The 22176-nt window shown below is 32.4% G+C and overlaps 1 protein-coding gene across 1 annotated transcript in view; it reads left to right on the top strand.

Annotated features, from left to right (window-relative positions):
• The window catches only part of LOC136972896 (epidermal growth factor receptor-like), a 60278-nt gene that overhangs the window by 2172 nt on the left and 35930 nt on the right, over window positions 1-22176 (top strand).

Raw genomic sequence — 22176 nt, 5'->3', positions numbered from 1 at the left:
ACAGCATGCGTATATATTATACAATAGAAAAGCTGTATACATTTCTGCTAGAAGAATTTTTTTAAAAAACACTTAGGTCTGTGTTTGAAGATAAATAAGCGAAGGCAACTCGTTTGGCTAACTCATTTATATCTGCAGCATGTTTCAGTAATGCCCAGTACTAGAGTAGCAAGAAAACGCCCAACTACGAGATTTTATTATCATGACAAAGAAAATATCTTTCTTCTCGTCGAATTATAATACGGAGAATTTTTCATACTATGTTCATTAATGTAAATGAAATGATAAAACTAGAAATTTTCAATTATTTTATATTTAATAATAAATATGCCCACTCGATGTAAGATTACATAAATCAAGTAGGCATATTTATTCTTTGATAACATCTACTACTATATATATTTATACGTTAAAAGTATTCCCGCTTTAAATTACGTAACATGTAAAAACTTAAACCATATGTTGACAATTACGACACGTACGACAGGAAATTATCATTTCACCGGATAAAATAAAAAAATACTGAATGAAAAAGTTTTTTTATTTTTTAATGTTTCTATAGTAGCTTCGGTTGTAGCAAGCACATGTAAGGACCAACAGTGTTGTAGGTTATATCTGATAATATGTAAGGTCAGAATATATTTATTACCATCCATTTTTTTATGTGTAAGAGGTTAAACATCTTGAGATTGATTTATATTTAATTTAATATAGTTAACTTTAGATTATATGGCCTGAAAACCCGCTTAAATTTTAAGCCAGATTCTTCGATAGTAAAAGTGTAGTATTTGCTTGTATTTATTCGTTAAAATCGCCGTATTTTGTATACGTAAAATCTTCGAAATTCGAGATGATGTAGACCAAATGCAGCGGAATAAGGATAATTTCTAAATTTGCATTCGTAGATAAGATGTAAACTACTATTGTTATCCGAAGATAAGCGGTCCAAATTATATAGCGTGTTATTTGTTAAAAATTTCCAAGTATTTCGTGTAATGACGTTACGTGATATTGAATAACTCCCTCTGGAACAACTGAAACTCATTTAAAATTTGAAGCCGTAGTTATATGGAAAAAACAAAATAAGATGATACGGGTTTATCTAGAAAGAAAATTAGACAGGAAATTTCTAGCTCCAATGACAAAATAGATTCAACGATGTAGTATCAAAGGGTTAAATTTTGAAGGTCATACAATACTCAGTTGACGTCTTCGCTTAGGATCTGACCTATTTGTAAGAGGCAGTGGTGCATAGCTTCCAACTCGGTTGCTGAGGCAGAGGGAAGCAAAGAAAAAATCTTTAGTAGACCGGAAGACAGCTGCTAAAGGTTACTTGTAAAAGTCCCTCCTTCCTTACAAGGACACTGCCTCCGATCTCAGCACCATGTGGTAATATATATTGTTATTAGATTTCTTAATACAATGGATTATTTCTTAATGGTCGAATTCTACCTGTACCTGTCTCAAAATGCTCACGACAATAGTCGAGTTACTGTTTTTTTTTTTAAGAAGAGTTTAATTAAAGAGATTTGCAAAATCTCTCGTATTTGCTAGACAATGACAAAAGCTATTTAATCAAATGATCTCGAGTGGATTGTTTGCCAAATGATTTTACGTATTAATAATTCATTTAAAAAGAAATTTACCAATATCTCATTCTTTTTCTTATCGCCGATATACTTCATTTAAGATGTAAACACATTTTGATTTTGAATACTTATCTTACATGCTAGATTCAAAATAAATATTTCGAAAACTCGATATAAAAGAATAATATATAAGGAATGCGGAAATAATAGTTATTAATAACAGGATAAAAGCATTTACAAAAACATTATTTCGTTTTTATCGCTTTTTATAACTCGTTCCCGTTATAACGCAATTCATTTTACGTATATATATAATTATATACTTTTGTATATTGTTAATAAATACGGCTTAAAATTAACAAATTTACTTTATATCTATGAACACGAATTAAGGTAATTTTCGGTTTGAAAATTCCGAACTGAATGTAATACAAATTAATAAGTGCACAAACTGAATGATAATTTGGGTGTTTAAATGATTAAAAACGATAAGAAATTTACTAAATTTGATATCTTCCGATTTACGATATTCATCTATTGTGTTTCGAATAATTTCATAATTATTAGATTCGTGTTAATGTGTCCTAATAATCATCATCAGCGAATAGGAGGAAGGAAGAAGGTCGCTGCGACTACGTACGAATTCCTATTTGGAGACATATGATAATGGCAGAATAAAAATTAGTTAATTTCTTAGTTGAAGATAAATTAGTCTAACAGTTATGATCCATTTAAGTAACAGTTTGACCTGTCTTAAGTAGAATAAAATCTTCGTTATTATCTTTAATAGGCTGAAATCGTGGTTTACAACTTAATAGCCTGGCTAATGCTGTAAACAATCTTCACAAAAAATGAATTCTAAACATAGTTGAAAGTCATGCTATTTATAATATAGTTAAACTAGTATTTATCTATTTTATATGATTAAAATTTATGAACTCATTCTATTTTTATTTCGTGTGCGCGGAATACTGACAGCGTTTTGTATTATTGTTGCTAAACGTATCGAAAATATTCTATTCAATAACTATTTTTCTATTATAAATTAACGAACCGATGAGTAATTAGTCTAAAAAAACTCTCGAAGATGGCATGGTCTTTAATTTAATAGCACTTTCACAATTTTTTTTTTCCTTTTTATTTAGGCCTGTTGACCTTCATTGAATCCGCGATCTTTCGAACATCTGTTAAGAGCATTTATAATTTTCGACGGACATAATAGTATCGACTATAACTAATAGCGTAATTCATTTAATCATTGCTTATCTGAAGCACAGTTAAGTTTTATTTTCATTACCGTATTCTAAAATATATAAATGAGAAATCGGTAATCTGTATTTAAGTATACACGCAATAATAATTAATTAATCTTTACTGTTTGGCATATTTTTGGTAGGAAGAATTAGGGCATTAGAAATAATGTTAAAGATCTATAGTAATCTTTTACATTATAATGTAAAAGATCAAAAAAATTAATTGTATTTTGTCGTTATTTGTAAGTCCTATATTTAACACGATTTAAAAATCCATTAATAATAATCATAATTTAATGCATAGTAAATTTCGAACAGGTTTAGAGAGATTTCTGATAACAATACTTTCAAAAATTATGATAAAGAAGCAGGAAATACTGTATCTTATACCGTCACACAAGCGTGTATATTAATTTCGTTAATACTACTGTATGTAGACTATACTATGATTTGATTTTTCAGTGTTATGTCAGAGTTCGATATTATTCGTGTAAATATTAGGCTAATCGATTAAAATTATTAATGTTTTCTAAATTAAAAGTTGTAAAAGATATCAATATTTATGCTTGAATGAATTAAAGTGGCTTGTTTTCTACCGAGTACATCGAAGAATAAACGTTAGAGATTCATTGTATGCTTTATCTTAATTGCCGTTAACGATTAGATGTTAAAACCGGAAACGTTACTCACTATTCAAAGTTATTAATAACTTATTATACTGTATTTCAACTAGGAAAAAAAAATGAGTTTTTGAAGGTGTATAAAGTACTATAAAATTTAAAAATCCATGCGTGAAATAAAAGTATTCGCTGCGAGTCGAGTTTAAGAAATCAGCCGTCATTTTTAAGATTTCAAAGCAGATATTCTATTAAAGGGAGGCAAAACATTCAGTTGCATTTCAGTCAAAACCGTTGACAGAATACGTTTTGGTTCGTTTCATATCTGCTCCATCATGCATTGACAAACAATAGACCGTCGCTAGTTTCGTAAGAAAACGCAAGAGCATTCTTTAATGCAATCGATTTAAACTTAAGTTCAATAAAACATTTCTTGAATATTATTGTATTGTACGTAACGTGTTGATCGTTTATCGTTCTTTTGGCTTTCATCCAAAATCGGTTAAAGTCATTCATGCATTTTTGTTAGCTTGGCAATTAACTATACCCAATGGGATTCAAGGGTGCGGAACTACTTCGTTGTGTCCCCGTTAACTACTTAACGAAAAGTCGGTTGAGGAAAGTTAAAAGAAATTCCTATAATCGTTTTCGTTGTATTCTCTGCCATATTCTGTATTTGGTATTCAATTGTCGAAATTTACCTAATTTTTTCTTTTACACTAGTCGAAGAAAACTTCTTTTGCTGTATATTAAATTTAACCTAATTACACACCCGTTTGAACAATTAAAATGTTTGAAAATACAAGATTTCTCTGTAAAAATTTTATAATAATAATAATAATAATAATAATAATAATAATCATTCAACTTGTAAATCTTGTAAATTTCTAATTCGAATTTAATTTAACAACAATAAATTGCCCGATGAGATTAGAAGAAAATTATTATTTTTAATATGTTGCTTTATGTATAAGTGTGTATTTTCATGTGAAAAACCACTACATCTTACATTTTTATATATAGGGCATAAATATAGATGTATACTAAATGTAAAGAATAATTTATGTAAAATTAGTTTTAATGTAATAACATTTATTGTGGTGTTCAACAATGCGCCCACGGATAATCGAGAGTATAGCGCGGTTTTTAATAATAACGCCCAGGGTGTAAGCCTTCGTACGGACGAATCACATATTAAAGTCATCGCTTAGTATGGAAGAAATAAAACATTCTCACACTCTACCCGTAATAAGGCTTGTCAATTATTTTTTTCCCTATTATTATTATTATTATTATTACGACGTAAAATTAAATGTCGAAAACAAAATAACGCTTAAAATTGTATTTTAATTAAAGTAAAACATTTGTTTTTTTATTTTTTTTTTATAGAACCGGTTATATTTATAGGCAGCAGTTTTCTCTTTCGTTCAAAAATCGAAAGTAAACTTTACACGGATTGGTTTACTTACTCCGAAATGTATGTTTATATTAATATGGATCAAGTGTAAGAAGTTGACAAAAAAATCAATTTTTTAGTTAAAAAAATCTCGAAATTTAGGTCAAATCTTTGTTAATTACTATGTAAAAACATCAGGTAGATAAAGTAAAAACAACAATTTGGCTTGTTTCTAATAATATATATAGTAAATATTTTGTTAAGTATTTTATATTATATTAAATAAATAAATAATTTATAATAGAGAATATAAACTAATATTTATTTGATATAATATATTCTTAAATAATGTCTATTATATAAAACAAATAAAAAATCAATACTTGTAAGTAATGGAATTATAGAAATGAAACACTAATAATTGGTTTATTTGATTATTAAATATTTACAGGCATCTGTAAATCAACAATACAGCTTAACTGCACGAATTTTTGAAGTTTCATAAAATAAGAGTAATTAAAAATCTTCATTAGTCATACTTATATAAAAACATCCAGTTTTTTCAATTTTATGATTCAATAAATTATATTTTACAAGTTTTCTAAACGAAAAGATCCGTAAACCGATCAATGTACTACTATAGATCTTAGCTAGAGTTCAGTCTAGTCAGGAATATACCCCAACTTAGTTTTTTTCTCTTCTCCCCACTCTTCTTTCTTCTTGCCACTTCCTGTTATAAAAGTCTTGGCCAGATTCCCACCTGTGTTATAAGTCATTCTAGTGATAGTCAGTACGGGGGCTAAACCGATTTCCCTCTTGGCTCACCTTGCGATTTTTCGAAATCCCATTCAAACTTCCGACTACCATTATTACATTTTTTTTTTTTTTTTTGTGTGTATGTGTGTGTTTGTGAGATAATCGCGCTACCGCAAATGATTCAAAAAGTAAGAATGTTAGTGCTTTAAATAGATTTATTCGGAAATATCATGTATAAAATTATAAAAGTTAATTACATTAGCTGAATGGTGGTTTTGTTAAGTAGGCCAAGACGGCCCCAAAACACTCTTAATCCCGATTATAACCATCAGGAAGTGATACTCGAATATCTAGTTACATCGCCGTAAAAAAACATGCTTCATACGCCAATCTTAGTGTATAGACGACAGACGTTGGCATTAAGATATCGGAAACTTCCGTTTTTGTATCGGTGTATCGGATCATTTGCCAAGGCCGACTCGACTACCCAACTGGTTCCCCACTCAGTTCTCCTCCTTGACAACAGATGGCAATACTCATTCCATAAACAAGCCGTGGAATAATTTGGCGTGGTTCAGTTGTTTCGGCGTGCCGAACGAAATTGGCGGTGGAATGGTTTCCCCCTAACGTTTCCTAAACTAAAATAATATCTACCGATACGTCTTGTCCGATATACAATCATCAATTGATAATCGATACTAGTTATAAGAGATTTTTTACACCTCCGCGCCTCATAGTTTCGCGTGTAAATCCTAATCCGAATAATTATTTATGTATAAAATCTATAAATAGAGGATTAGTTTAGGAAGAAATAAATGAAACTTCGGGATGGCAATATTTTTGTTTCAGTTGCCAGCTACTAGATGGCGCGAGTGGCGCTTAAAGGCCATCGACTGCTCGACTCGAGTCTGAAGCTGCAGGAATTGAGACTAGTTTTTCTTCTCCAAAAACAACATAATGGGAAAGCTTATGAGGGAATCGGCTCACGTTCGGTTGAATCATCTTCAGCTGTCACAATGATTTTTCTTTGTTAGCAAAGTATTCGGTTTTACTTAGAGCCGAGCTGTCAATTTTGATTTCGTCGAAGTGTGCCAACTTCTGTTGTCAAACAGGAAAAACAGTACCTGCCAACTCCAAACGGGTGAAGAGGTGGACATAAATACACCTACGCCTTATCGGTAACAGTAGGTGAAAGTATATTAATTAATATATGCGTCTTATGTCCGTTGGAGCTCGTTGTTTTTATAATACTGTAATAAATATAAAAATTAAAAAAAAATCAAATTCGGGGGAAATAGTTGTGCGTGGCAGGCCGAAGTGGAGAATGTTTATGAGAAATAACTGGAATACATTCGTGACTTTAGAAGGCCCAGAACTTCCCCAGGCTAGAAATGTCGGGTCAGAGTTATTCGAGATTTGTTACAGAAAGGGGCTTTTTTTTTTTCTTCTTTCGCCTTTGTTTTAAAGGAAAGTAATATTTTAAAAATAGTTTATTAATATATAACTCCTTTATCCGATGTAAAAATTACATTGATCATTAGTTCTAAGATTACATTAGTATTTTGAAACGTTTTCAAATTCTGAGTCATTCAAAAGAAGGATAAAAAATAGTTGTATTTATTGAATTGTATATAAACTACCGGTATCTCTGAGAAACTAATTGTTTTGTATTTTTTTTTACAAGCAAATTAGATCAACAAGCGCCCCTTACCAATTTATTTTTACTTTCCACACTTTTTTTTTCTTGTAGGTCGCGATCATTAGAAAGAAATGTTTGGGTATATTTCTTTTTGTTTTCGGTAGTCGTATCCTGTTCGATTTGTCGTGCATAGTGACATGTGCGGCGTAAATGGGACAGATTGTCACCCCGATAATTTTCATTTCCCACTTCATTGCGCCTCTCACAATGTTCGGAACGAGGTTAAGATGGAACAGATGTCGAAAGAACATTAAAAACACCCACTTCTTTATTATTACTTTTGGTACGGATTTCCTATCTATCGATATTGAAAGTCGGACTCGTATATTTTTATTGGTATTATTTTTTATTTTTTACAATGTAAAAGAAAAGACGAGCGTGATTTATTTATTGTTAAGCGACGAAGGGGATTTGTGACGTTATCGAAAAGTCGGTTGTCTCCCGAGTCGTAGGACCGACCTTGACGATTCGAACTGTGATTTAGGAGAGTGCAAGGACGAAGTGTCTGCGTGGACGGTCGAGGCGACCACCCAGGGCGGTGTCCTTATGACGCTGTACGTTAAATACTCATCTGTTTGTATGGTAAAAACTCTAATTTTCAAAAGTTGCAAACAATCGGGAAGTTCACTAAAGTTCAGTTACGTAAACACACGTAAAGAATGATTTAAGATCTTCGTAACTTCGGGAGAACGTAAAGAGATTTTAAAGTTTATTCCACATTGACTAATAACTTAATATTGTAATAGATATTAAATTAAATCGTTTTTGTAATTGGCTGGCGACGTTCGTTACACCTAAATGAACTCGATCTAACTTATTAGCCTGAAAACAAAGCCGATAAATAGAGATCTGACGTCACTTTTGGCGCCAAAACGATGGCTAGATGTGCGAGATGATTATCCTCCGAGTTAACTGTTCACGTTTACGAACCATCCTGTTCTATCAAGGTCAGTTGGGTTTCGTTCGCCCTTACTCGTGGTCAACCCCCTAATGGAAAGCGTTGGAATTTACACCCAACAAGACCTCTTTGTTGTGAAGGGTCGTCTTTTCGGGCAATTCGATGGGAATCATTTATAGTTCCCAAAGGAGAAAAGTGTCGATAATTATACTCTTTGACGTGGCTTTTCATTTTGCTGTTTTCTCTACCGTTGTATTTTATAACCTACGCGTGTTTATTCTGTATATGTTCGTTTTTATTTTTTATTGATAATTAGAAAAAGTTTATTTATTTATTTAACCTTCTTCGATGTGACTTCCATTGTAACAGTCTTTGTTTTATTATTATTATACTTTGTAACCATGTTTATTAAAGGTAGAAAAACCCAAAGTCGAACATTGTATATCGATCGTTGCTGTTGTTTTGCATGGTATTTTTATCGACCGCAATGAAATTTATAATGAAACGAACGATGACTTTTGGACTTTTTCCACCGATAACGATTATTCGAAGTAAGTTTAATAAAAAAATATATAACATACTGCGCTACGGCATCGTTCGTCTTCGTTACACTGGCAGATCCTTCTCCATATTAGATTTTTTTTTTGTTTTTATCAATTCTATAGCAACAGGAGAATTGATATGTTGCTAACGAAATGAGATATAGATACGTTATTTACTTATTTAGTTGGACTTCGAGCCTTCTCTAATATCACATCGCTCGGTGACAATTAACGGAAAGACAAGAATATTTTGAAGGTTTTAACGTAAATGTAATATGTATTTTGAGTTTTTGATGCCGAAGAGGTTTATTTTTACACTTCGAAAGACGAAGGCAGAGTTTTCTTTCTTAATATATTTTCCGAATGGATCGGATGAAAATTTACTGTTTATTTTTGTAAAAACATACATCGACATTTTGATGTTTGTAAATTTATGACTCATTGAACACAAGATACTTGACGAGTAGACAAAACAACGTCCAAATGGCATCCGAAGGCGATAACCACCTCAGAGACGATTTTCGAAACAGAGAGGTAGTAGAAAAAGTAGTGAGCAATACGTAATTAATAGGAAATAACATGGACCAATGGCATGGTGTTGACCCGACAACAGATCACGAAAACCTGTTGAGGAATGCTGCCATACAAGGCCACTCACGACTCCCTCGGCCGAACTGTAAAAACGGACTAAGCAATGATGTATAGCTGCAGTGATATGAACATTAATGACTGGTTAGCTCTGGCTTTGGCTCCGATATGACGTATGCAGAACGCCCAGGGATAGACCGCCTCTAGACTAGTCACGAAGCCTCAGAGCAGCACTTTTTTGCTGTTAATTCTTTCATATCTCGCTTATATTATTTAATTGGAGGCTTAATCGCTTCGCTTTTCTGCGTTCCATTGTGGTCTGGACTTTTTTTTCATCTGCCACTTTTGTTGTCGCCATTGTTCTATAAATTTGAATACATAAAAATATTTGGCGATAAACGAGTTTTGTGTTTTTCTCTTAATTGACGGGAGAACGATAAAAGTTCGAATCCGGAGGAAGTGCAGTTTAGAAAATGATTGTTTTTTTGCACCCGACCGGTGGCAGATTTCGCCACAGCTTACTCCTTCACACTGTATTACACTTGTTTTCATTAATAAATTTCGATTTTAAATAAATTCAGAATCGCCAGATAAATTGAGATGTTTGCGACCAAACGATTTCAAAAACGATGGGAACTCGTACTCTGATTCTCGGCTAGACAAAGCTTAAAGGTGATGCGGGATGGGTAAGGATTTTGGGTTGGTTTTTTATTATACAAACCAGTATCTTCCAAACGTCTCCCCGACGATAAGAAAAGGTTCCCCTCTTCACCTATTGTTCCATCCCAAATTTTCCCTTCGGAATATCGTTGCTTCTATTTATCCCCTTAGTCAAACCGGTTTTCCGATCCATCCTTTCTCTACTTCTGTTCATACTGTCTTTCTCGTTTATTATAGAGCGAGCCCGCACACCATTTCTCTCACCTAGATATTATCTCAAGAATTTTAGTTACATATTTATACACTTTTCGTGATCTTCACTTCGGCCCGTTGCCCTCCAGAAACTAATTCCTTACATTTCCTCCACTTCGCGCTGTAAATTTCGACATTGCTGGCGTTTTTCATTTCGAAAATATATTATTTCTACCGTCGTTATTTCCCGGCCTTATGCATATTCTAAAACTCGTAAATACATTAGCCCTATAAAGAATGAAACTTTTTTTTTAACGTCGCGTTTAACAGAAACGACTTATAATATAATTCCGAAATTAACGGCTTCGAGGAAAACGAAATCTATATAAAAACTGACAGACAGAGAAAAATAACATTTTGAATATATTTTTCCTAATCAGTTTTCCCTCTTTGTTAACCAATGGGAGTACACTGAACTGCAATATGACAAATCCTTGGCGCCGTCTTTCCTCTTTCGTGAAACAAGTGGATCAAGTTCAACTGTTTCCTGTATCACTTTTTCTCTATGTCAGCTGGACTCTACTGGACTACGGCTTACCTTGACCGTTTTTTACACGTAATTCCCTAAGAAATTAACTGATCGTGTAAACTGGCTTTTTATAATAGTTTACTTTGTTAACGGCTTTAAATAACTTCAGATTTCTCTCTTTTGATTACGTCCGATTATATTACGTCAGTCATTCAACTATTATCCACCCGATAACCCGAGCTCTTCTTTTATATGACTCGTCTATTCGACTCACAGTAAACAGTTTTTTTTTCCCCCGGAGGATCTTCATATATATCGATCGAACAACCATACAATGGTTACTCACCTATACAACTAGCTAGGGGTGAATGTAATTGGTCATGTGACTTCGTATACGCGATGGTAGGGTAGTTAAAGTATCCGCGATAGCATCGGATCTTGATTGTTCCTTGCTTAAGAATGACATCACCATTGAATTTTTTTCCGAGTCTCTTAATATCTGAAGTTTGTTGACTCATTGAGATGACAGACAATGACATCTAATTCAGTAAAGAGAATCATTTAAAATGTTTTTTTAACATGAAAATGAATCATTTCAGAGTAGTGCTTACACCGTAATTATTATTTTAAGTTGTTCATACTTATATAAAAGATGCTTTTAATAACAGTCTAATAGGCAAATTATAAATACTATGACAGTCCGAGTTCTGTAGTAATCAAGTGGAGGTTCTCTTGAGGATTAGGATTTGAAATCAACGAGGATCAGCCTGATTTTTCATGGGTAGTTATCCCTATCCTCATTCATCCTGGCCCTTCATTTTGTCCATTATGGGTCAGACTCGCCCATAATGGAGAAAATTGAAGCTGGTAGTGTAGCCCATTGTCAGATGCTTTCTCGCGTAACAAATCCAATCCGACTTCAAAGTGACGATGAAGATTAGTTAATCAGATCGTCGTGCTTCACTGCACTCATTTATTACATAGGAAAAAATTTATTAGACTAAATCCTTACTATATTATTTGTTCGATTATGATTTTTTTTGTCAGATGAACAATATAAATATTTTTACGGCTAGCTGCACAAATGGAACTTCCTCAAATCATATAATTATCTCCGACTTCGTAAACTGTATTTTCAATTTAAATTCGAAATAGAAAATTTGCATTGGCTAATATTTTTAAATTGTGTACTAATTCAGTTCTAAAATAGTCTCTTATTTGTCTACTTTATCTTTTCTTACAATTTTGATAAAAAGTTTAACATCATTTTATAGAAACTGTTATCTATAAAATAAAAAAAAAATCTAGTATTTATCATCATTGCAATAGTAATGTATAATATTATCTGTATATATCGATATATAAATAACCAGACGGCTGTGCTTGTATCGTAAATATTTTAAGCACAATCCCTTACGTTGTTTCTAAACACCCGTCTATCAACTCGACTCCGCTAGACTGTTTTAATCCATTCTTGAAGCTTCGTTATCAATTAATAATATACGTGCATTCTCGATTATTCTGTTTTGTGGGTACCCAACTATTCAAGAGTCATAAAAATTCGATACATTGTATATTGGAGGGTCTATTGTATGAGTCGTTCCGCGAAATTTGTTAGGGTTCTGACAGAATTGCACCTTAGTGTATATACAGGTGGGCATTGCTATTTTAGTTTTAGTTCTACGCACGTGTTCGTTGATGTCATTACCAATGACACCTTTTCTCCTTGAAAATAGAATACGTCTCCTAGTTTTGATTAATTTGACAATTTTTCTAACGTTTTAGACAGTTTATGGTTAAATTAATTTTATATGGGAGTAAGATCTATAGGTTTAGTGTCACTTTAAGCGACAAAATTTCCTGTTGTTATATATTAATTACTGTCTTTTGAATCGGTGATAAATTATTTTATTAGGCCATTTAATGAAATAAACTTACAAAGATTCGGTTGTGAAATTTGACCTTCACTTTGATTATATTACTCCATCTGAATGATTAAAAGTGTTAATAAGATCTTAAATAAAATAAATATTTTATACCTAAAGACATATTAAATTCTATTTAATATATATATAACCAAAATGAGCATATAGTTTTTCGGAAAGCGAATAGAAAATCTCTTACTTTATCCACTGCAAATATAGGACATACCTCACCTATGAGTTGCAGGTGTGTTTAAGTGAGCGCAAACTTTCTTAAAAGCAGTAAACTGATGTCTCGCTGCACCCTTGTTTACAACATTTCGCTAGCATCTTTTTTTTTGCCTTTAGCTGTTTTAAAAACTTTCGCAGATTACTACTGTTTATTGTTTAAGGATTTCTTAAAAGTTCACTCGAAAGAATAAAACAATGGTTCGGTAGGTAAACGCACTTCGTTAAACATTAACTTTATTTTCGAAGTCGATTCGTTCGTATTTGTAGTTTTTATTGACTTAATTTAAAATTTATTTATAACAAAAGAAAAATATAAATTTATATTTATTTTATGCATCTTATTCGAGTTTTGTATGTAATAAAATACATACAATAAGTAAGCGAATTAAGAAGATGATCTTAAATTAAATCCGGTCTTTTTAAAATTTGGTTAATGTTATTTATGGTTCCAAGATGGCGGCTCGCCTGATTTCAGCAAGGAAACTGGACCTAACCTAACCTATTCTAATAATTTTGTTGGTAATAATTATGGTAATTTATTAGAATAGGTTACGTTAGGTTAGAACGTCCGTCCCCACTGTTTCCCTTCTTCTATTTGCTGGAATCAGAGACGAGCCGCCATCTTGGAACCATAGGTAACATCGACCTTTAATTTGTTTAAAATTTTCACTTTAAGGATGAAAAGCCGTATGGATAGACGTACGTTTTCGTGTAAATCGATTTATAAATATGTAATTTTACACATTTAATACGTCAATCATACAATTTATAGTTGTAATAATTATTAAAAACAAAAATTGCCCGTAGAATTAATAGAATAGATCGCTTGGTTTTGGGTATAATCTTATTAAATTTAACAACTAATTGATTATTTTAAGAAAAGGTATAAATATTATTCTAAAATAAATCCCGAAATTCCGTTTTTTTATCGAGTAATCTTATAGCAATCGCGATGAAAAGTAATACATTTAATATGCGAAGATTGATTACAGTTCATTAAGGTTTTTATTTATTTATTTATTTATTAAGTCCTTTTTTAATTGATAATCAGTGAAGATAATTATTTTTTAACGTCGCGTCAAATAAACCGAACTGGAAATAAAAATATCTTTAAACTGCATAAACTAATTAACCCGTTTATAATTTTTTAATGTATATTAATCATAAAATCCGAAACAATCGCAGTGTATTCAATTGTACTTTATTAATAATATGTTTTGTTTATGACATCACAGATTGCACGGTCACCCGTGTACAAATGACCCCTGCGACAACTTATGCAAATTGTAATGTGCCCATTTTCCCCTTTTCTTCATACGTCGAGCGAAGTTTTTATTAATTTTTAAAACATTACTTCGAGAATTATTCATTGTTTTTTTTTAATATATAACAATTCCATATAAAAATAAATAATAATAATCGTATTTTCCTACGAAATAAGGAAAATATGTATGCAATCGGATTGGATTTGCGAGAAAAATGTTACGGGTCTGTGTATCGCAATGTATTTTATTTGTTATGAATAATTTAAAAGATAACGCCTACTTTGTTGATAAGAAACTACTCGAATATCAGTTACTAGGAGAACGAACAAAGAGATAATTTTTTTCTTTTGGTATTATTTTCTAAATTTTAATGCAAGAGAGAGAGAGAAAAAAGGAGAAAACGATTTAATCATTTGGAAAATGCAAAAGTTCTTTGTTAGTTTGTTTCGATAGATGCATTGCTAACTCAAAGCGATACAAGTGAAGTGTTGCCGCGCCTCAGGCAGGACAGCTCCTTCCCAGCATTCCTTGATAACTTACCTGGAGTTGCGAGGAGGGCCTCTCTGATCGAGTCGCTCCGCAACTCGAGCGAACGACTGTACCAACGAAGAAGAGGTGAAAGATCGCGTGCATTTCTATTTGGCGCACACGACTTTGCAGTGTCCAGTTACGGATGATGTAGCTGCGCGTTTGGATGTGTCGAATTCTTCTGTAAGTGTTGCCAGTTGAAAGTATGTGTGTACAGTTCGTCTACAGGTAGTTTTATCTGCCCGCTGGTCGGGATTGTTGTTGTCATCGAAAGACTCCGAGTGCCAGGTAAGTTTTTCACGTCACTTAATTCGATTTATTTTTATTGCTACTTTCGATAGATTGATGCAATGACAGTTACGTATCGTTCTAAGTGACGTTGCGCGATACCATTTCCCCTGATTTAGCTTGGGTCAAAGATTAGTTAAGAGTATACCTGGTGTGTTTTTGCCAGCTGCACAAGTTCCTGCGGTTGACTTACAAGTACAGCCTACTTTCGCAAACTTTTATTTTCTTTAGGTTACCTGCTACTACTACTACTTGGCGTTTCTGTGTTACCTGTCAGGTATTTTGGCACGAGTATAAATGTATCGGCGAATTTATTTATTTTTCAAATCGAGTATCGGTATTTTTTCTCGAATTACTTAACGCCGTGTACTAAAGACACATTGTAAATACATTCTTTTATTTTTTCTTGACTTTTTGTTAATTGCCTTGGTTACATACTTGAGTTACAAACTCAAACGTTTAATGATAATTTCTAAATCACCTGATTTGTGATTATGGCCTCGCTCCTGATTGGCGAACGTTACAGAAAAACATGTTTAAATAGAAATGCCCGGGGCTGTTTTCGCTCTACCTTGTTCTACCTGTAGGGGGGTAGAGATTGGAGACCAAAAGAAACCAATTGGGATTGGATAGAAATGGAATTTGCGTAAACAAATATTGTAATCTCAACTTAGAAGTTTGTTCAACTGTCTTTGTCTGACCGAAAGGATTTGAAGATTTAGTAGTTGTAGTTTTTTTTTATGTTTTATGCTCGGAATTAAAGTAGATAAAGTTTCTGTAAACAGATCTGACCGTTTTCTGACATCGTGAAATACGTTGTTGCTGATAGTTAAAGTATGATATCGATAATACCCCAAATTATGGTTTTATTACGGGTTTAAAAGGAAAAAACGATCTTTGAACTTTCAAAAAGCGTTTCCTGAAGATTATAATTGATCTTTTTTTCTTATTTTCGAATCCGTTTTCCTCTAATATTTACATTTTTAGAGCCGTTTGTATTCATAAGGATGTGTATCTCCTTCATCTAGAGTTCGCGAAGAGACGACCCCTCCCTTCCGACATATACAATAGTTGCTATAAGGAAAAACTATGTAATGCTTCTCAATCGGTGGTCGCGAACTTCTCATAGTAGTATCGGAAGACTTTAAAAAATGCCAATTGTTTCTATCTTTTTAATGCTATTTATTAAAAAAAATATATGTCTTTAATGCTACATTTTCTTGTATACGTCAAGAGCACCTTTGATGCGGCACTAGCCCATTGGCATGCTACCAAAACTTGTTAATATTGTGCCATTGGCTAAAAAAAAAGATCGACTCGTGAGAACCTTTGTTCTAGTACATAATAAAAGAATGCTAATCGCAATTCGAAATCGAATTTTCTTCTTTTATGATTAATCATTAGGTATAAATAGCAATTTGTTAATTATCATTACAGTAAATATATTAGTATACACTAAAGAACAAAATAATCTAGAAAATCTCGAATTTATTTATTCAGGTTTAGTCTTAAAAAGTAAATTTAAATATATAAAATTTCATTCCTTATTAATCCTTTTAAAAACATTTCTTCTGTGCTATAGAAAAACTTAATTGTAAAACTTATATACGTGAGAAAAAAATATATATATTAGGTTATTCGTTATTTATGATGTATAACCTCAATATTTAATCTACTATATTTATTATTATAAGAGAATATATACTAACAATTTAAGATTAATCAATTTTGTTTACTCTATGAAATATGTTAGCCACCGATACGTCTTTAGTGTCAATTATTAGCCAGTTAGTACCACTTCCGCACAATCGCCAGTATTTTTACCGCATAGAAAATTTAATAGTGCAGAACGATGCGTGGCCCGAGGGGAGTCATCTTTTCGGATGGAATGTCACCAGCTAAATTTTTTTTCTTCTCTTTTTCCATCACAAACAGGAACCAACGATCCGAATCAACCAGTCACGGCGCTACGTTTCAAATGCGATGTCCGTTTTTCCATCGTGAAACTAGTTTGATTCGGATACGTTACATTCGATAGCATAAATTTGGGAATGTTTCGGTTAAACTGTAAAATTTTTAAAAGGACTTGACAGTGATTCTTTGATAATTAAGATAATATAATGATTCGAAAAAGATAGGGAAAGAAATGCGTATACTTGTACATAAAATAAGCTCGGTATAAATGAAGGTATTTGTTTGCATTCTTAGAGAATGTATATTTATTCTCATATTGTTTTTGATAAAGGGATCGATATCGAGCTTATATAATTTACATACAATATATTACTTAATTGTATAGAGAAATTATACACGAAAATATATGCTCGTCAAACTAATAGAATGTATCGAATAATTTCCTGGAATCTGCGTGAAACAGTAGTCTAATACAAGTAGAGTAGTTCCAGAAGTACAAAATTCCTTACTAATAGTAAGAAATTTCGTACTTCACCAGCCTCTGGAATACTTTATTCATAAAAAATGCAGACAATGATCACACGTAATCGTAAACACATACTGTATATAGTAACATCAGTCCATTTAATTGTTCTTATCCTTTATTATATAGGACCAACTTTTTCGATTTCTGTTGTTGTGTTTTTCACTTTTTCATTACGAAAAATCATGGACAAATTGACATTTTTAGAGCTACGTAAAGTACAGGAATAAAAAAAAGTATATAAAATACTATTGCTTCTATCTATTATTAGGAATTTTTGATTTTTTTTTTCGTGTTTTGAAATAAATAAAATTTTATTTAAAGACACGATTATGGAACGAAAATACTTTTCGTGTAAAATATTTTAGGGGAAAATAACAACGAAAATTATTGAGGATAAACTTTGAGCAATAATAGGATAAATGTTCTACATTTTGTTGAAATATTCCAGTTAATTTTTGCAATATACGCGTTATTTGTGTAACGATTCGTGTCTGGCATCGATTTTACTTATTTATAAAAGTTTTTTCCCCTTTGAAACACGATTACGATTAGTAACAACGAATTATTTATTGATTTTACCAGCCACTTCGGCTGGTAAACTTACAAATTATAATACTATTGTCAAACACATAGTTCGTATTCTTTTACAAACATTTTCTATTGTTTTCTTCTTGTATAATCACCACACACGAGTTACTTTAGAACGTCATTTATGCGTGTGCGTATTAATTGTACTCGATTTAATCATTAATAAAACATTATTTCATATTTGTAAACTGTTACTATAATTAACTGTAGCTGTTTCGTTTTTGGAAAAGCTTCTATATATACTGTGTATGAACGAGAAACCTGATTGTAGTCGACTATAAGAAGAAAAAAAAAATAGGGCCAAATTTAACTTCCCCAGCAGGTTACCAACAATGAGAAACTTCAGAGGGGAGAACTCTGCTACCTGGAGAGGTTCTCACAACCTTTGCCGAACGCGGAAACCTGTTGCTTTTAAGTTTTTTTTTTTTTTATAATACTAGGAAGGGTAGGGCCGCTGGAGGATTAAAAAAAAAGAAAACAAATTGTTCTCTATTATGAAAAAAATATATATATTGTCGTTGTTAAATTTACATTAATTTCAAATTACTCTACTTTTTATTACGTAGAAAAAATACCGGATTAATTTAGTAAAGTACTTGGAATCGATGCACCATCGATGCGTTACTTAGCGTTACGTAGCACATGTCCCGCTGTTAGTAAACCGATCATTTCTCGACAGTGTAGAAACAATTTTGCGCGGAATAACTTCCCGGTCAGTTCAGACGCCACTTGGTACTGCCAGCTTAAAGTAATTCAATCCTCCGAACGCCTTCGTAGAGAGGTGTTGGACTTCAACCATGTATATGCTAGGTTAGTTGTTCCTGGTCGGCATTCCGATCATTTCGGTTTCAAGTTTTACATCAACTGTCTAGCATAAACAGATTTTCGCTTCTCTGCCGTCAAAATTACGTGGTTTTTAAAAAAAATTCAAATTTCATTTCATCGAAAACAGAAAATAATAATAAAGCGCAGATTTTCCTGGCAAATGACCGATTCTTAGGCACGAAAATACGCAATTAAAATTTTCGATTCGATTTTTATCGCTAAAACAATAAAGTTCGATGTGTTTATATAGTTTTTTTTTTTTATAAGGAATTATTTGCATAGTTTCTCAATGCGTACATAGCGATTACGACGCAAACTAAATCATTATCTCGAATTGCTTTTAAGAATATTGATAAGTAAAAACGTTTTCGATAAGATTATTTATCTATAAAGTGGCCTTTTTAGATGACATAATTGACTATTTAGTTAGTTCACAGAAGTCGTTTACTACTACGAAGTTGTAAATTTCCCTCCCTTTTCCAACAACTAAATATAAATAATTTATTCCATCAATTCTTTGGCGGTGGTAAGTTTTCCGTCTTTCCTCCTAGCCCGTTTTTAGTCAAATATTCCCGCCTTCGAACATTCTAATCTATTTTACTACGCAACTAACTTGTTATATTGGTGGGCAATACGATAAGATATCGTCTATAGTTCTTGGAAAAGTTGGCAAAAATCTTGCAGAACTGGAAATCGAATTTTGGCGCCAAAGACGACTTCTGTTCTTTTCTAGTCGAAGATTGGCGCCTACTTCTTATTTATTTAATGATATTTAAATCGAACATCCTTTCGTAATTTCCATTATTTTCGAGTTGTATATACTTTTCGCCTAATTAATATTCGTATTAGTAATTAAATAGTACATCTTAATGGAGTCGTGATTGTTGGGCACCGCTTTATATCGAAGGTTACGTCCCGTTTAATTAAGGACTTGGTTGGAGTGGAACAGAGGCACAATAACGCATACTTTAGTTTTTTACGTATGTTATTGGCCAAGTTTTCTGTTGATTTTTTTTCTTTCCTCCTTACGAATAAATATTACAAGGATATGTTTCTGAGTAAAAAAAAAACCGGTATTTTCAGATTGTAACCGATTTTCCCATATTTCTGGAAATGTTTTTTTATGAAAATAATTTAAAACTTGTTTGAAATTAGCTTAATTTCCGAGTAGAAATTTTAATTATTAACAATTGTTTTTTATTTTTACAAGAGTTGTCTTACCTCGTTTGGACTTCCAGAGTTTTTAAGTACGAGTACAATAAGCTATAAATATAGATTTTAAGTCATCTCGCTTAGCCGTAGCCTTAGGAAAGAATATCTTTCATTCTGTGGAACGAATCATATCTCATCTTACGGAAATTCATTAGAAGTCAAACCCCCACTGTTATAATGCCCATGCCTTCCACTGAGGGGAGTCGATTATGCTAAGATTAATCTCTAGTAGCGAGACAAACGGAGGTACAGTACGCGCACGGGTGAATGTACTCGTACGTAAGATTTTCGTAAAAGTTTTGTAATATTCCACGGTTTTCGTAGAATATTACAAAACGTATCGACCTTATTTTTACTAGAAATCGTGCGGGAAATTCGTCACAAATATCAGCCATTTTCTATTTGCCAGCTATGGGCGCTAAGCTGATGACCCGAAAACTGCTCGGAGCTAATTCTCCTCCATTTATCTTTACCTGGACTAAACAAGCGATAAACTGGTCGATTCTATTATAGATTTTCCTTTGAATTCTTTTAAATTTCTGCAGTTTTATTTTTGTTTCGTAAAACACCAAAACGCTTTATAATCTAGGAACAATAACAAAACTTCTTAAAACAATAAAGTAATTCGAGAAAAGTTAAAAAATTTGCCGTCAAACCCGAAAGAAATTCTTTCGACACTGTTTGTTTGTTTGTTTTTCTTAGTACTAATGTATTTTGATAGCAAAACGAAACATCGAAAGTCGATCCTCTGTTTTACTAGTTAAAAATCGAGACAATAAAAATATGTCTGCGGAAAATTAAAATAATGGAATTGTAAATTATTTTTCTTTCGGATGTTTCACCACACGCAATTTCTTTCCCCTTTGTAACACGACCAAGTCTTAGAATTGGCCGCATAACAAATTTTCCTCCGAGACGACTATTTCACACTCGTATGCTAACGAGACAAAATCTTCGAATACAGAAAACAATGAAGAATGATTAACATTCAAAACAGAACAATAGAGTATTGAGAAAAACTATAGAAAAGTTTTAACAGTGTGGCTGTAAGGCTTTCGCACGATAGCTCGTAAACATCCTAGTATCCCACGTTCGGAAAGGAGGTTCAAAAAACTGAACCGACCACTTGGTTTATATAATTATAACGTGACTGGATGTAGTCTAGTGAATCGCGGCCACTTCTCCAACACGCCATAGTCACTTCAACGGAAATTGTATTTTATTCGTTTACATCTGTTCGTTATAATAATGAAGAGAAGCCCTTTTGTTATGCCCTTCCGATAATCCATTAACAGTTTTAAACTTTTACGTTTTTAACTGTTTTTTTTTTTTTTTTGTTTTGTTTTCTTCCTCTTTTCTTTCGTTTTTGTAAGAAGTTCATTTAAAAATCACTCTTCTTTCTGGGAATTGCAATCCTTTATTCCAAAGTTTTTGAAAGGCGGGGACCATCTAAGATATTAAATTAGTCTGGATGCGGAGGTTTCGTCACACAAAATTGCAATTACCCGTGCAATAAATGAGGAGTTAATTATCATTTTTGATTATACTTACACATTATAAGTAAAAACTTGTCCAGATAAAAATCTGATAATGAAGCTAATAATTTTTTGTAGAAAATTGCGCCGGTGCGTAGGTTATATCTGTTCCTGGTAAACTGCCCCAGAGCCGTTCTAATAGTTTAAAACACTCGAGTTGTTTTACGAGACGACGCACCTGAAGGAAAATTCCATTCCTTACTTTCTTAAAACAATAAAATAGACGAACTACTCTAATTTTGACTTCTCGGAAGCAACCACCTCTGTAATGAACTCGTCCGGGTTGAATAAATCCAAGTTAAATGATTGCATGTCTGAAATCTAAATTGATTACTTCATTAGTACTTCTTCATATGCCGTCTATTATTGCCGTTAATGATTTATCTAAAAAAATCTTGCCATTCTGGATTTATCGCGTAGAATTATCTCGCATATGTGGGAAGGGCTCCTAATTTTTTTTTTTTTTTTTTTGTATAATAGTGTGTTACCATCAGTTACTTGTTTTCCTATTAGTTATCTGAATTCTAATGATATCCCCGCAGTTTTTCTTACTATGATTTCGCACGAACGATATCTTCTGTACCATTGCATCAATCATTAAGTTAGGCAGCATTTATATTTAA

The sequence above is a fragment of the Centruroides vittatus genome, unplaced genomic scaffold (genome assembly GCF_030686945.1).
Source record: "Centruroides vittatus isolate TY-2023 unplaced genomic scaffold, ASM3068694v2 contig_3060, whole genome shotgun sequence".
Classification (NCBI taxonomy): Eukaryota; Metazoa; Arthropoda; class Arachnida; order Scorpiones; family Buthidae; genus Centruroides; species Centruroides vittatus.
Note: the sequence above shows the minus strand (reverse complement) of the source record. Positions and strands in the feature narration are given on the sequence as shown.